The sequence below is a fragment of the Macaca fascicularis genome, chromosome 9, assembly GCF_037993035.2.
Source record: "Macaca fascicularis isolate 582-1 chromosome 9, T2T-MFA8v1.1".
Classification (NCBI taxonomy): domain Eukaryota; kingdom Metazoa; phylum Chordata; class Mammalia; order Primates; family Cercopithecidae; genus Macaca; species Macaca fascicularis.
Window position 1 is genome coordinate 82,583,731 of NC_088383.1, and position 14,411 is coordinate 82,598,141.

The window sequence follows — 14,411 nt, forward strand, 5'->3', positions numbered from 1 at the left end:
GATCTTAGTATTTCCTGCAGACATACAGCCAAGACCTCAACTACATGTATTGAGGAGTCTGTTATCTCCCGACTTTGCATTCTTTTCTCCTCTTATGAACTCTCCTTCAACCATCTGCCTCCATGGTTCCAATAACCAAGTAAGCATTGATAATGCCAAAGTCTTTCTCTAGCCAAGGATGGCAACTCCATGGACTCCTCTTCTCAACTACGCATGCTCCTGTCATTCAATCTAATGGCAAATATTTCTAAATATGCACAAAATCTGACCACTTCTTACCAGTTATACCACTTGCACTGTGTCCAAGTCATTATGACCCATAATTTGGACTCCTGCCTTAGCCTCCTGACTGGTTTCCCTGCTTCTGTTATCACCCCAGCAAATTAGAATAATCCTGTTAAAACTTACATCAGATCATGTCATCCTTTGCCATAAACTCTCCAAACATTCCCATCTCCAGTAAAAAGCAATTGTCTTAAAGCAGCCTCAAAGGCCCTACCTGGCCTAGGTGCCCCTGCCCTTTCTGTCCCCTTTACTCCCACTCTCCCACTTGCTGACCCCATTCCAGACCCATTAACTCACTACCTGCTCCTGAGAACACCAGGTGTTCTTCTTATGGGCTTTGCAGGAGCTACTCCTGATACCTAAAATGCTTTTCCCTCCAACACCTGTGTGACTCACTTGATTACCTCCTTTTGAACTTGGCTCAAATCTCGCCATCTCAGGAAGCCTTGCCTTGCCCACCCTGTTTAAATTGAAACCTGTGCTTTTCCCTACCCCCATCCCAATCCCCATGTACTGCTCTGTTCTCCATAGCATTTGTTACTGGTTAATACACGACATCACTTATTTATTCTATTTCTTTTTTTATTTCCTCCCCTCCAACTAGAATATAAGCTCTATAAAGACAGGATTTTTACCTTTTTGTGGTTGATTCTACTACCACAGAGTGGTCCTTAGCATGTCCCAGATGTTCAATAATGTGTTAAATAATGAGTAAATGAACTTCCTTCTGAATGTTACCTAGATCTTCCACAGGCACCTCACACTATTAACATTGAACTTACTGTATTTTTGCCAGAACTACCCATGTCCACCTTATCCACACAAGCTTACTAGAATAGTCCTAGTCTCATTACAGTTACCTATGTCACCTTCCTCCACTATGACCTCCTTGTCATCTCACTGTCAGCTCCTGAAGACCAGGAGCTCATTTCCTCATCTTTCCTTGGGTCATTGCAGTTTCCCACAAGCCTCTTTGCCTCTGTTCTGGCTCCCATTTAATTCTCGCTCCTCAAGCAGCCACCAGCATGTTGCTAAAATCTACATATAATCTTGTCCTTTGTTTGCTTACAATTCTTTCATGACTCCCCTTACTTTCAGGATAATGAACAAATGGTATTGTTATTATGGTATTGTTACCATATGTTATTATGGTATCATGGTATTGTCACCAGTGGTGAATCTGTACGGGTCTTCAGCAAATTTGATCCTTGCCTCCTTGGAGAAAAGAATTTGGCTGAGGGATACAAGTAGGATTAAGTCAGAGGGAGAGACCAAGGCAAGTTTCAGAGCAGGAGGGAGAGTTTATTAAAATGTTTTAGAGCAGGAGCAAAAGAAGCAAAGTACACTTGGAAGAGGGCCAAGCAGGCAACTTGAGAGGTCCAAGTGGCTCGTTCAGCCCTTGACTTGGGGTTTTATACATTGACACGGCTCTGGGATTTTCTTTTCTCCTCCATTGAATCTTCCCTTGGGGCAGGCTATTGCTCAGCTACTGCATGTGCAATGTCGGTCAGCATTTGGGAGGGTGACCACATGTATAGTGCATTTACTAAGACTGGGCGCATGCTCTCTGGGGGCAAACGCCCCCCAGGGGAACATCACACATCAGTCATTTTGCTTCTTAGTTCACATGCTTCAGGCCACTTGCCCAGCTTTTGAGATCTTATCAAGCTGCTGATTACCAACTGTAGGTGTTTTCCATCTACTGGGAGACTGTCTTACCCTGGAGCCAGCTGCAACCAATTATCATTTCAGAGAGACAGTTTAACAACCACTTGACATGACCTGATGGTCATCTGACATTCCTGGGGTGGAGAGTCCTCCCCTGCCTTCCTCACACCTACCTAACTACCTACTCTAACATTCCTGCCCCTCAAGAGTCCAAGACCCAATTCTTTGGGAAAATGGACAAAGGTCAGTCTTCTGTAACTGCTTCCTGCTGTCAGAGGGGTGGTAGTCATTGTTCTGTGGGTCTTGGCCTCTTGCTAGCTGTCAAGGCAGGGTGACTCTGTGAGTGAATCTCTTGGTGAAAATGGTATCCAGCCAGGTCAAAAAGGAGACAGGGGCAGGATTTTACCTCTCCATATTCCACTGATGGGCAGTCTAGGGGTTCTCTGTGGAAGGGTGACTCTTGAATACTGAGAGAGCAGTATCCCTCACTGAGGATCATTTGGAGCTTGATGGCCTAAAGACAGGAGGAGACAAATTGGGTATTAGATTTAGAAGACATGGACCAAAAAGGAGCAAAAGTAGGAGACTAACAAGTGGGCCAGAAATAGAAGAACCCAGAAGAACCATTTCCAGGTTCCATCCCAATCTCCAACCCTGACAGGCTCATTCTCGTAAACAGGAGGCTCAATTTATGAGTTGTCTGATATTGTCTTGTACTTTTCCCAATTCATTGACCCCAAAGCAACATTTTTCATCTAAGACTAAACAAATTCCTCCCTATTCTACCATTAACATATCTAGCTCTCAGCAATTTTGGAGGACTACAGCTGCTAAAAAGTCCATTTGTTCTTGAATGGCTGTTAAGGTTTTAACCATGGCATCATATTGTTGGCTACTTCCACTGAGAGTTGGCTATAGGTCAAGGCTTGTGTGACTCCAATGATTCTGGTTTCTGTATCAGCTATAATGCTAAGTTCCATGAGAAGGTGACTTAATTGTATAGCCTTTTTCATCTTGGGCAAGATGTAATGCCCATAGATTGGTACTGAAGAGAGAGATTGCCAGGGATACATGTCCCAAAGATGTCCAGGGATACATAGCCTGTGGTACAAATTCCAGTCCAACTAGTGGGGAGGCACTGGTGAACTAACTGGTCACAAATATAGTGACTCCTCACGTCTTAAGACAAGTAAAGGTGTCAAAATGAAATAAAAGTCTGACTCTTTCCAGCATAGGTAAGTGGCTTAGCTAACTCCATATGTTCCCAGGTTTTACATAGACTTTAATGGCTTTAAAGCAGGCAAGCTGTACAGTTATTAAGAGTCACAGTAGCAGTTTATGACCTTAAAGTATTTAGTAGCCCTAATAACTTTAAAATCATACAGCATTTCTTTCATAAATTCCCTTTCACAAATATTCTTATGACTTGTACAGACCATCTACAACATGCTTGGACTTTCTGACTTGTCCTAAACCTCCCTCTTTTTTAAACCAGTCATTTTGCTTTTGGACAAGAATTTGCCATGCAAGATCCTTTCTCATATAAAATATCTTTTCTTTATAACTTTTCTTACCAAAAATACCTCTACTTTCATAACTTTTGAATTAGACAAAAGCCATTTTCCTACTGTTAGGAAGTTATGGTTTGTACTACACATTGTTGTGTGAGTCCTGTGATGGGGGAGTAGGTGGGGATGTTATCTATACACTGTAGAAGTTATCCTCCCTCAAGAGATTGCTCAATTAGATTTCTTGCTAGGGCTTTTCTAAATAAGAGTGGGCTATTTCTATACCCCTGAGGTAGGACTGTCCAGGTTGAAGTTATTGGTTAAAGATTTAGGTAGCTTTCCCAGAAGAAATAGGGTTATTAGAGGGAAAGATGAATTCAGAAGTTGGGCAAATATTAAGCAGGCACCCATCTTGGAAAGTATATTTTTGCCCAAAGTAGTGGGGGTATTTAGACATTAATGGGGACCACTGGGAAAATGGTAATTGATCCCTTAAATAATATAAATAATAATATATATCTTAAATAATATAAATAATTATTTAATATAAATATAAATAATATAAATAATTAAATAATATAATCTTTTTTCTTTGGAAGGAGGGCATGCCATTTGCCCCTGTTACCTGACAGTATCTGAAAGAGTTGCTCAGAGAAGAAGATTAGCACTAAATAGGCAGCTCTTGAACACAAAAGGGAAATTCATAATTTTATTTGTAGCCTCTAGAGTTGCCCTTGGCTTTGTTTCCTTTGGTCAGAATGGATACCCCCTTCAACTCAAGGCCTTTATTGGATTGGGGTCCGGCCTGGGGGCCTTTCTGACTCTCAGGACAGTCCTTTTTCCAGTGGCTGAGCTTGTGGTAGAGGGAGCAGGCCTTGTGGAGCTTTTTTCCACTTAGCCCATTGAAGTTTTTTGTTTTAAGCTTGTGTGTGGGGGGATGTCAAGCTTTTCCCAGTTTTTGAGGATGCATCAAGGGGTGTGTCCTATGGTATGGAGACATGATTACCTATCTGTGAAAAGAGAACAGAGGAGACAAGAGGGAAAGAAGGTGTCCCCTCTAGTTTCCCTACTATCTTTTTCCTGGACTTATAGCAGACCAGAGTGAACAGGGCATCCCCATTCATCCTAGGGGTTCCAGATGAACCAGTGGTTATCCTAACCTTGGTCCCACCTTGTTTTATGGAGGTGTGATTAACCATTTGTGAAGAGAGAACAGAGAGAAAAGAGAAGAAGGCATTCCCCCTTGTTCCCTTCATCCTGCGCCTATCACAAACTGGAGTGAACATGGTGCCCCCCTTTCATCTTAGGGGTTCTGGAATGGACTGTGCTTACCAGGTACCCCTAACCCTGGTCCCATCCCATTTCTGGGACCAAACTTCATCTCTATTCTAGTGGTAATCTCTTTTGCACCTATAGCCTGGGACTAGCCTTCTTCTCTGCTCTACAGGTACTCTAGTCTCTTGCACCTGTGGCCTTGGGGTAGCCTATATCCTTGTCCCCATGACCTTACAGTGACTCTCATTCAGAGCATTCTAGCAACGAAATGATCATCTCTTTTCTCATATTCCCATTTCCCATGTTCTTTAAGTAGATGAGAAGCCTGTTTTTCAGCCAATTGCCACAAGGGGGTTGGACGGCCCCCCTTCGAATATAATCTTGAAGGTCCTGATGCATATTGAGAAAGGTGTAGAAGTGATTAGAGGAGAAAATTTTTATTTGGGGTTCCTTGTCTTCTGGGGTAACATGCAAAACAAATGCTTAAACAGATAGAAGAATCCCTCTGCTACCAGAGGAAGCAGGAGGAAGCCAGAGGGATGCTCATGGAAAGACTTTATATGCTCGCAAAAATAGCAGCCCTTAGATTTGGAGGGCAATGTTTATTTGCCTTCTTGACATAAAGGAGGAACCTTCAGATAACTTGGGGCCTGGGATAAGGGCTCACAGGTGACAAAGGAAGAATTTTCCTTCCTTCTAAAAAGGTGATAACTCAGAAAAAGCAGATAGGTGGTGTCCTCAAAGGACCATAGAGTGAAGTCCTATGCAGGTAGACAAATAGCTTCAAAAACCACCAAAAAACTTGACCCTGGAGCATAACAGGGACAAAAAGCATATGGGAAGTCACAAGGAGCTGGCAAAGCCAGAGTTACAATTAGTGTCTGCCCTGACAATGAGCCAACAGACAGGGAAAGGGTTGAAGGTCATCTGAGCTGGAAGAGTAAAACCAAGTATAAATCTCAGGGGATATCCACAATGAAGCCCATGTCTTGGTTGCCAGGCAAACCCAGCAAGAGCCATAGGCACAGGAACAACAAATGGAGTATGTGTTAAGGCAGAGAAGGAAGTCACACAGCATACAAAGTGAAAGCAGAGAAAAGGCAGACTTGCTCCCAATGCAGATGGTCCAGCGGGTGTGCAAGGCCATTTCAGAATACACACAGAGAAAACAGGAGAATAGGCAGTGCACCTTTTTGGGAAAGAGCCTGTTTTAGTTGAAGAATCAGAGGAAACCCCAGACATTACATGGCCTTAGACTTCAGCCCTACCACTCTCGTAAGCCTCCTGTCCAGGAGGGCCATTAGTGTCTCAGGTCTACTCAGTGCAGACTCTAAGGTCCTTCCCACCCCTGCAAACCTTTCAGAGTGAGCTGAGAGATCAGCTGTGGGGAGCAGAGCTATTGTGGCTAAGAGGAAATATTCTGGGAGTGGTTAGTAAGCAAGAGAGTGAAAGGAAACCACATACAGGGGTTGAATGCCTCCAGCTGAAGAAGGTAAGGTGTAGAGACATCTTACCTCTTGGGAATGTATCCAAGTCATGGCACCAAAATACGTTACCAGCAATCAACCCATACAGGTCTGCAGCAGATTTGTTCCTTGCCTTCTCAGAGGAAAGAATTCAGCTGAGGAGTGAAGTAGATTTAAGGCACAGGGAGAGACCGAGACAAGTTTAAGAGTAGGAGTGAGAGTTTATTAAAATGTTTTAGAGCCGGAGCAAAAGGAAACAAGGTACACTTGGAAGAGGACCAAGCAGGCAACTTGAGAGATCCAAGTGCCCCATTTAGCCACTGACTTTGGGATTTGTACATTGGCATGGTTCTGGGGTTTTCTTTTCTCTTCCCTTGATTCTTCCGTTGGAGCAGGCTGTTGCTCAAATGCCACATAAGCAATGTCAGTCAGCATTTGGAAGGGTGGTCACATGCATAGTGCATTTACTGAGGTTGTGCGCATGCTTTCTAGGGACAACTTCCCTTTACTGGTCAAATGCCTCCAGAGGAAAGTCAGACATCAGCCATTTTGCTTCTCAGTGCACATGCTTGAGCCTGTTTGCCCAACTTCTGAGATCTTATCGGGAAGCGACTGATCACCAGCTCCAGGTGTTTTCTATATATTGGGAGGCTGTCATCCCCAAGCACCAGCTGTAACCAATTATCATATCAGAGAGACAGTTTAACAACTGCCTGACCATTATCTGATGGTCATCAGACATTCTTGGGAGCGGGGTTAGAGGGCCTCTCCTGCCATGCTCATGTCTGCCTAACTACCTATTCTAACAGTTATGTTTGTCCATGATCTGTCCTGACTGAGTTCTGCAGCAGTACCTCCCAGCCCAGATTCATTCATCAACCACGCACAACTATTTGCCAGGGGTCCCACTGTATATTCATCCATTTTGCATTGCTATAAAGAAATACTTGAGACTGTGTAATTTATAAAGAAAAGAGATTTGTTTGGCTGCAGGCTGTACAAGGATGGCATCAGCATCTGCTTGGCTTCTGATGAGGCCTCAGGAAGCTTACAGTTATGGTAGAAGGTGAAGTGGGAGCAGACAAGTCACATGGTGAGAACAGGAGCAAGAGAGAAGGAAGCAAGAGAGAGGTGAGGAGGTACCAGGCTCTTTTAAAGAGACAGCTCTCACGTGAACTGACAGAGTGAAAACTCACTCATTATCACAAGGACAGCACCCAGCCATTCATGAAGAATCTGCCCCCATGACCCAAACATCTCCCACCAGGCCCCACCTCCAACATTGGGGAACACATTTCAACATGAGATTTGGAGGGGATTATATTAGTCTGTTTTCATGCTGCTGATAACGACATACCCAAGACTGGGAAGAAAAGGATGTTTAATTGGACTTACAGTTCCACATGACTGGTGAGGCCTCACAATCATGGCGAGAGGCAAAAGGTACTTCTTACATGGTGGCAGTAAGAGAATATGAGGAAAAAGCAAAAGCAGGAACCCCTGATAAACCCATCAGATCTCATGAGACTTATTCACTATCATGAAAATAGCACGGGAAAGACCAGCCCCCATAATTCAATTACCTCCCCCTAGGTCCCTCCTACAACATGTGGGAATTCTGGGAGATATCATTCAAGTTGAGATTTGAATGGGGACACAGCCAAACCATATCATTCTGCCCCTGGCCCCTCCCAAATCCCATGTCCTCACATTTCAAAACCAATCATGCCTTCCCAACAGTCACCGAAAGTCTTAACTCATTCAGCATTAACCCAGAAGTCCACAGTCCAAAGTTTCATCTGAGATGAGGCAAGTCCCTTCTGCCTATGAGCCTGTACAATCAAAAACAAGCTAATTACTTCCTAGACACAATGGGGGTACAGGTATTGGGTAAATACGGCCATTCCAAATAAGATACATTGGCAAAAACAAGGGGTTACAGGGCCCATGCAAGTCCAAAATCCAGCAGGACAGTCAAATATGTTAAAGCTCCAAAATGATCTCCTTTGACTCTAGGTCTCACATCCAGGTCACACTGATGCAAGAGGTGGGTTTCCTTGGTCTTGGACAGCTCCATCCCTGTAGCTTTGCAAGGTACAGCTTCCCTCCTGGCTGCTTTCAGAGGCTGGCATTTAGTGTCTGTGGCTTTTCCAGCTGCACGGTGCAAGCTGTCAGTGAATCTACCATTCTGGGGTCTGGAGGACAGTGGCCCTTTTCTCACAGCTCCACTAGGCAGTGCCCCAGTAGGGACCCTGTGTGGGGGCTCTGACTCCACATTTTCCTTCCACACTGCCCTAGCAGAGGTTCTCCATGAGGGCCCCACTCCTGCAGCAAACTTTTGCCTGGGCACCCAGGCATTTCTATACATCTTCTGAAATCTAGGTGGAAGTTCCCAAACCTCAATTCTTGACCTGTGCACCCACAGGCTCAACACCATGTGGAAGCCGTCAAGGCTTGGGGCTTCCACCCTCTGAAGCCACAGCCCAAGCTCTACGTTGGCCCCTTTCAGCGATGGCTGGAGCAGCTGGAAAACAGGGCACCAAGTCCCTAGGCTGCACACACAGCACGAGGACCCTGGGCCCAGCCCACAAAACAACTTTTCCCTACTGGGCGTCTGGGCCTGTGATGGGAGGGGCTGCCGTGAAGGTCTCTGACATGGTCTGGAGACATTTTCCCCATGGTCTTAGGGGTTAACATTGGGATCCTTGCTACTTATGCAAATTTCTGCTGCCATCTTGAATTTCTCCTCAAGAAATGGGTTTACAGAGGCCTCAGAAATAACACCACACATCTACAACCATCTGATCTTTGACAAACCTGACAAAAATAAGCAATGGGAAAAGGATTCCCTATTTAATAAGTAGTGCTGGGAAAACTAGCTAGCCATGTGGAGAAAACTGAAACTGGACCCCTTCCTTACACCTTATACAAAAATTAACTCAAGATGGATTAAAAACTTAAACATAAGACCTAAAACCATAAAAATCCTATAAGAAAACCTTGGCAATACCATTCAGGACATAGGAATGGGCAAAGACTTCATGCCTAAAATACCAAAAGCAATGGCAACAAAAGCCAAAATTGACAAATGGGATCTAACTAAACTAAAGAGCTTCTGCACAGCAAAAGAAACTACCATCAGAGTGAACAGGCAACCTACAGAATGGGAGAAAATTTTTGCAATCTATCCATCTGACAAAGGGCTAATATCCAGAATCTACAAGGAACTTAAATTTAAAGTAAAAAAAAATCAAAAAGTGGGCAAAGGATATGAACAAACACTTCTCAAAAGAAGACATTTAAGCAGCAAACAAACATGAAAAAATGCTCATCATCACTGGTCATTAGAGAAATGCAAATCAAAACCACAATGAGATACCATCTCATGCCAGTTAGAATGGTGATCATTAAAAAGTCAGGAAACAACAGGTGCTGGAGAGGATGTGGAGAAATAGGAACACTTTTACACTGTTGGTGGGAGTGTAAATTAGTTCAACCAGTGTGGAAGACAGAGTGGTGATTCCTCAAGGATATAGAACTAGAAATACCAGTGGACCCAGCGATCCCATTACTGGGTATATACCCAAAGGATTATAAACCATGCTACTATAAAGACATATGCACATGTATGTTTATTGTGGCACTATTCACAATAGCAAAGACTTGGAACCAACCCAAATGTCAATCAATGATAGACTGGATGAAGAAAATATGGCACATACACACCATGGAATCCTAGGCAGCCATAAAAAAAGATGAGTTCATATCCTTTGCAGGGACATGGATGAAGCTGGGAACATTGTTCTCAGCAAACTGCATGTTCTCACTCATAAGCAGGAGTTAAACAATGAGAACACATGGACCCAGGGAGATAGCATTAGGAGAAATACCTAATGTAGGTCATGGGTTGATTGGTGCAGCAAACCACCATGGCACATGTATACCTATGTCACAAAACTACCCATTCTGCACATGTACCCCAAAACTTAAAGTATAATAAAAATAAATAAATAAAATAAAAATGGGTTTTTCTTTTCTACTGCATCATTAGGCTGCAAATTTTCTGAACTTTTATGTTCTGTTTCCCTTTTAAAATGGAATGCTTTTAACAGCACCCAAGTCACCTCTTAAATGCTTTGCTGCTTAGAAATTTCTTTTACCAGATACCCTAAATCATCTCACTCAAGTTCAAAGTTCCACAAACCTCTAGGGTAGTGGCAAAGTGTCTCCAGCCTCTGGTAAAACATAACAAGAGTCACCTTTGCTCCAGTTCCCAACAAGTTCCTCATCTCCATCTGAGACCACCTCAGCCTAGACCTTATTGTTCATATCACTATCAGCGTTTTTCTCAAAGCCATTCAACAAGTCTCTAGGAGGTTCCAAACTCTCCCGTATTTTCCTGTCTTCTTCTGAGATCTCCAAGCTCTTCCAGCCTCTGCCTGTTACCCAGTTCCAAAGTCGCTTCCACATTTTCTGGTGTCTTTTCAGCAAGGCCCCACTCAACTGGTACCAATTTACTGTGTTAGTCTGTTTTCACACTGCTGATAAAGACTTACGTGAGACTGGGAAGAAAAAGAGGTTTAATTGGACTTACAGTTCCACATGACTGGGAGGTCTCAGAATCATGACATTGTGGAAGTGTGGTGCCGTCAACCCTTTTCCTTCTCCTAGTGCAATTAAGAAACACAAGCTTTCTTTAAAAATGGCAGGGTGCAGTGATCACTGTCCCCCATGAATAGCCATCACTCTGCTGGGAAGAGGCTCAGTCTTATAGAGTTATGTCAAACAAATTTAACCAAACAAACTTAACCCTCTGTCTGTCTTCTAACAGCAAGCTAGAGGATCAGCACTTTGGGGTGTATATATGCCTGTCAGAGGGTGTGGGCAAATCAGAAGTTCACATACTTGGCTTGAAAATTTCCACTTAGAGAGTAGAAGAGGGCTCTGTACACATCATCAACTAAGCCATACCTGGCTTTGCCCAAATAGCCTGGCAATCTGAAGCCCTGGGCCAGTTTTCCTCTTGTCTTGGAACTAGCAGGATACCCTCTGCTCCTACAGCTGCCCCATTCCACAATCCCTGCCGCTAACGAAAGTGTCGCAAAGGCAAGGCTGATGTTTGTAGTGACCACATGAGAACTGGAAGTATTCTAACCAAAGGTAGGAGCAAAAGTGTCTCCAAGCACAGGTATTTTCTCAGTAGTGCTGTCTCCTCAAAAGTCAAATGGGGTACCATGGCTAGGTGACCAGATATTCTGACTGAGACCAAAGCAGAAATGTCTCCTGAATCATATACAGCCTTGTCCCCTCTGACTGTAACAGAAGTGTTCTGTGTAATAAGTACCCCAGGAGCTCAGAATGATGGTAGGAAGAGAAGCATCTCCAAAAACAAGTTCCATGATGTCCCTTCCCATTGTACCACCTGGACTTTAACCACATGGGCTCCAGCTGCTCTGATTGTATGTGAGAATACAAGGACCTGCAAGCACAGGTATGCACTAGCTGCTGCTATTCCTAAAGATGAACTCTGGTCAGGCACACCTCAGGTGCGCTGATTGTAGGCATGAAGGAAAGTATCTCCAAGCATGAGAGGGGTGCTGATCCCTCCCACTGCAACAAGTGTGCTCTGGCCAGGGGGACCCTAGGAGCTCTGACAGAAGTTGGGAAAAGAAAAGCCCAACACAGGTATAGTGCTGGCCTCTGTGGCTATAAGAGATATGCTCTGGCATGATGGGTCTCAGCTAATCTGACCACAAGAAGGAACAAAAGTGTTACCTGGCCCTTGATTCTTCTTAAGAGGGCTGACTCCTCTAGTAGTAACAACTGTGCATTCACCCAGCTGGCTCTGACTATAGACAGGAAGGAAAGTATCTCCCAGGACAGATCTGCTCTTCGTAGAGATGGACCAGATTGTTGTAGGCCGGCAAGAACCTGGTGCTCAGGTCTAGGTGTCTCAACCCAGGAAAGTAGTGTCTGCTCAGTCCTGCACCAAAGCTGAGTGTTCTAGATATGGATCTTGGACTAAGGCAGCCACACTCATCCTAAAGCTACTGCAACCCACAGAGGCCACAGATTTCATAAACACAAATGGGTCTGCAGAAGTGTTGGCAAACAGTGAATTCTTGCCCCCAATACTGGGCATCCTGGTGCAGACTCTAAAGCCAGAAGTAGTAGCTGTACCAACTAAGAAAATGCCTGAGGTGCATCCACAAGCCAACTGGGTGATGACAGGGATGTCAAAGGTGGAAAATGGAGAGGTCAAATCCATGAAGCTGATTGAGTTGTGCTGCCATCTGGTGGTTAGGATGTGGCAGAGGTTAAATCAGGAGCTTGTGCTGAGGCTTCCTGGTTTCCAAAAGGGAAAGTCAACAAAGCTGGTAGCTCCAGGCTGCAGCCCATCAGGGGCCTGAAATATACACAGAGGGGTCAAAATGATTTTCCAAGTTGCATGAGGGCCACTAACCAACTGTGCCAATGCTGCCAATGCATACTATCCAAACCAGAGATGTCCGTGGAAAATGGGAAGTATTCACTAGAGACCAGGGAGACCAGAGATGACAGCCTGGGGAGGGAGCTTAGTATCCATATCAATTTCATCAGAGTCAGAGGTAGGATTGGATATGGACTCTGGTGAGGTGCTGACTGCAGGCATAGAGGCAACTACAGAGGCAGTGATAGGTAGGCCAGAAAAAGCAGAGGCACTGGGGAGAGTGGCTCCTGCTGCTGCCCACTAGAGACCTCAAATGTGGGCTGAGTGGAAGGGAAGCCCACGGGAAGATTGAAAGCTGTGGTGGGGCTGCTGATTATAATGCAAGTGGGCTGGTAGAGACTGGGGCCTTTGCAGGAGATATGTGCTCCATACTGCAATGTGCCTAGACAAATGGGAAGCAGCCTCACCCTGGAGCCTGGAAACACCTATTTCTCCTCTCAGTAGTGCTGGCTCAGCCAGTAGTAACAGGTTTGCTCTGAATAAGTGGGCCTCAGTTACACTGACCATATGCACAAAAGAGTCTCCCAACACTGTGGCTGGCTCCTCTCACTGTGCCATCTGAAGTTTATCTGGGGTGGTGGGGGGCAGGTGGTCTCACTGTAAATAGAAATGCATGGGCCTAACAATAGATATGGGGTTGGCCCTGTGCTGCTACAGATGCTCTGGTCAGGTGTGTCCCAAGCTCTATGACTGTAAACATGAGTGGAAGTATCTCCAAGCACAGAAATAGTGCTGGCCCCAGTGACCGCAACAAATATGCTGTGTCCAAGTGGGCCCCAGGTGCTCTGAAGAAAGATAGAAGCAGACAGAACAGGACCCTCAAGCACAGGTATGGTTCTGGCCACTCCAACTGCGCCGGACGTGCTCTGGCATGATGGGTCCCATGTGATACGACCACACACACAAAACGTGTAATGTATTCTCATTGGAGCTGACTCCTCCAGTAGCTTTCACCCAGGAGACCAGTATTCTGACTATAGACAGGAAGAAAATTGTCTCCCAAGATAAATTCGCTCTCCATAGAAGTGGAGTCTGCAGCCTGGACAACACGGTGAAAACCCGTCTCTACTAACAATACAAAAGATTAGCTGGGCGTGGCAGCATGTGCCTGTAGTACCAGCTACTGCAGAGGCTGAGGCAGGAGAATTGCTCGAACCCAGGAGGTGGAGGTTGCACAGTGAGCCAAGATCACACCACTGCACTCCAGCCTGGGCAACAGAGCGAGACTCTGTCTTTAAAAAAAAAAAAAAAAAAAAGTGGGGTCTGCATTTGCAACAAGGGTGCTATGAGCCATGAGGACCATTGAGTTCAGATTTAAGCCTCTCCCAAAATGAGCTCTGGAACTGGGTGTCCCCCTTGGTTCCTCACCAAAGCTCAGTGGTCTAGACATGGATCTTGGGCCTAGGGCAGCCACACTCACCCTAAAGCTGCTGCTCCCCATCAGGGCTACAGATTCCATAAACACAAATGGGACTGCAGTGGTCTTGGCAAGCAGTGAACTACTAGCCCCAGGGCTGGGCATTCTGGTGGGGGCTCTAAAGCTAGGAGTAGTGGCTGTACCAACAGGCAAAATATCTGAGGTGTATCCAAAGGGCAGCTGGGTGCTGATAGGAATGCCCAAGGGAAAATAAGGATATCAAACCCACAAAGTTTACTGATGCTCCCAGTGAGTGGCTGGGCTGCAGTAGAGGTTAAGTCTGAAGCTCTTACTGGGGCTGC

The 14,411-nt window shown here is 45.0% G+C and overlaps 1 long non-coding RNA gene across 1 annotated transcript in view; it reads right to left on the reverse strand.

The window, feature by feature from the left end:
* Positions 1-1,566: 1,566 nt before the first annotated feature.
* The window catches only part of LOC135964962 (uncharacterized), a 204,662-nt gene continuing 191,817 nt past the window's right edge, over positions 1,567-14,411 (reverse strand). The window contains exon 3 of the long non-coding RNA XR_010577697.2: positions 1,567-2,467. This is a non-coding gene — a long non-coding RNA (uncharacterized lncRNA). The remainder of the gene's footprint in view (positions 2,468-14,411) is intronic.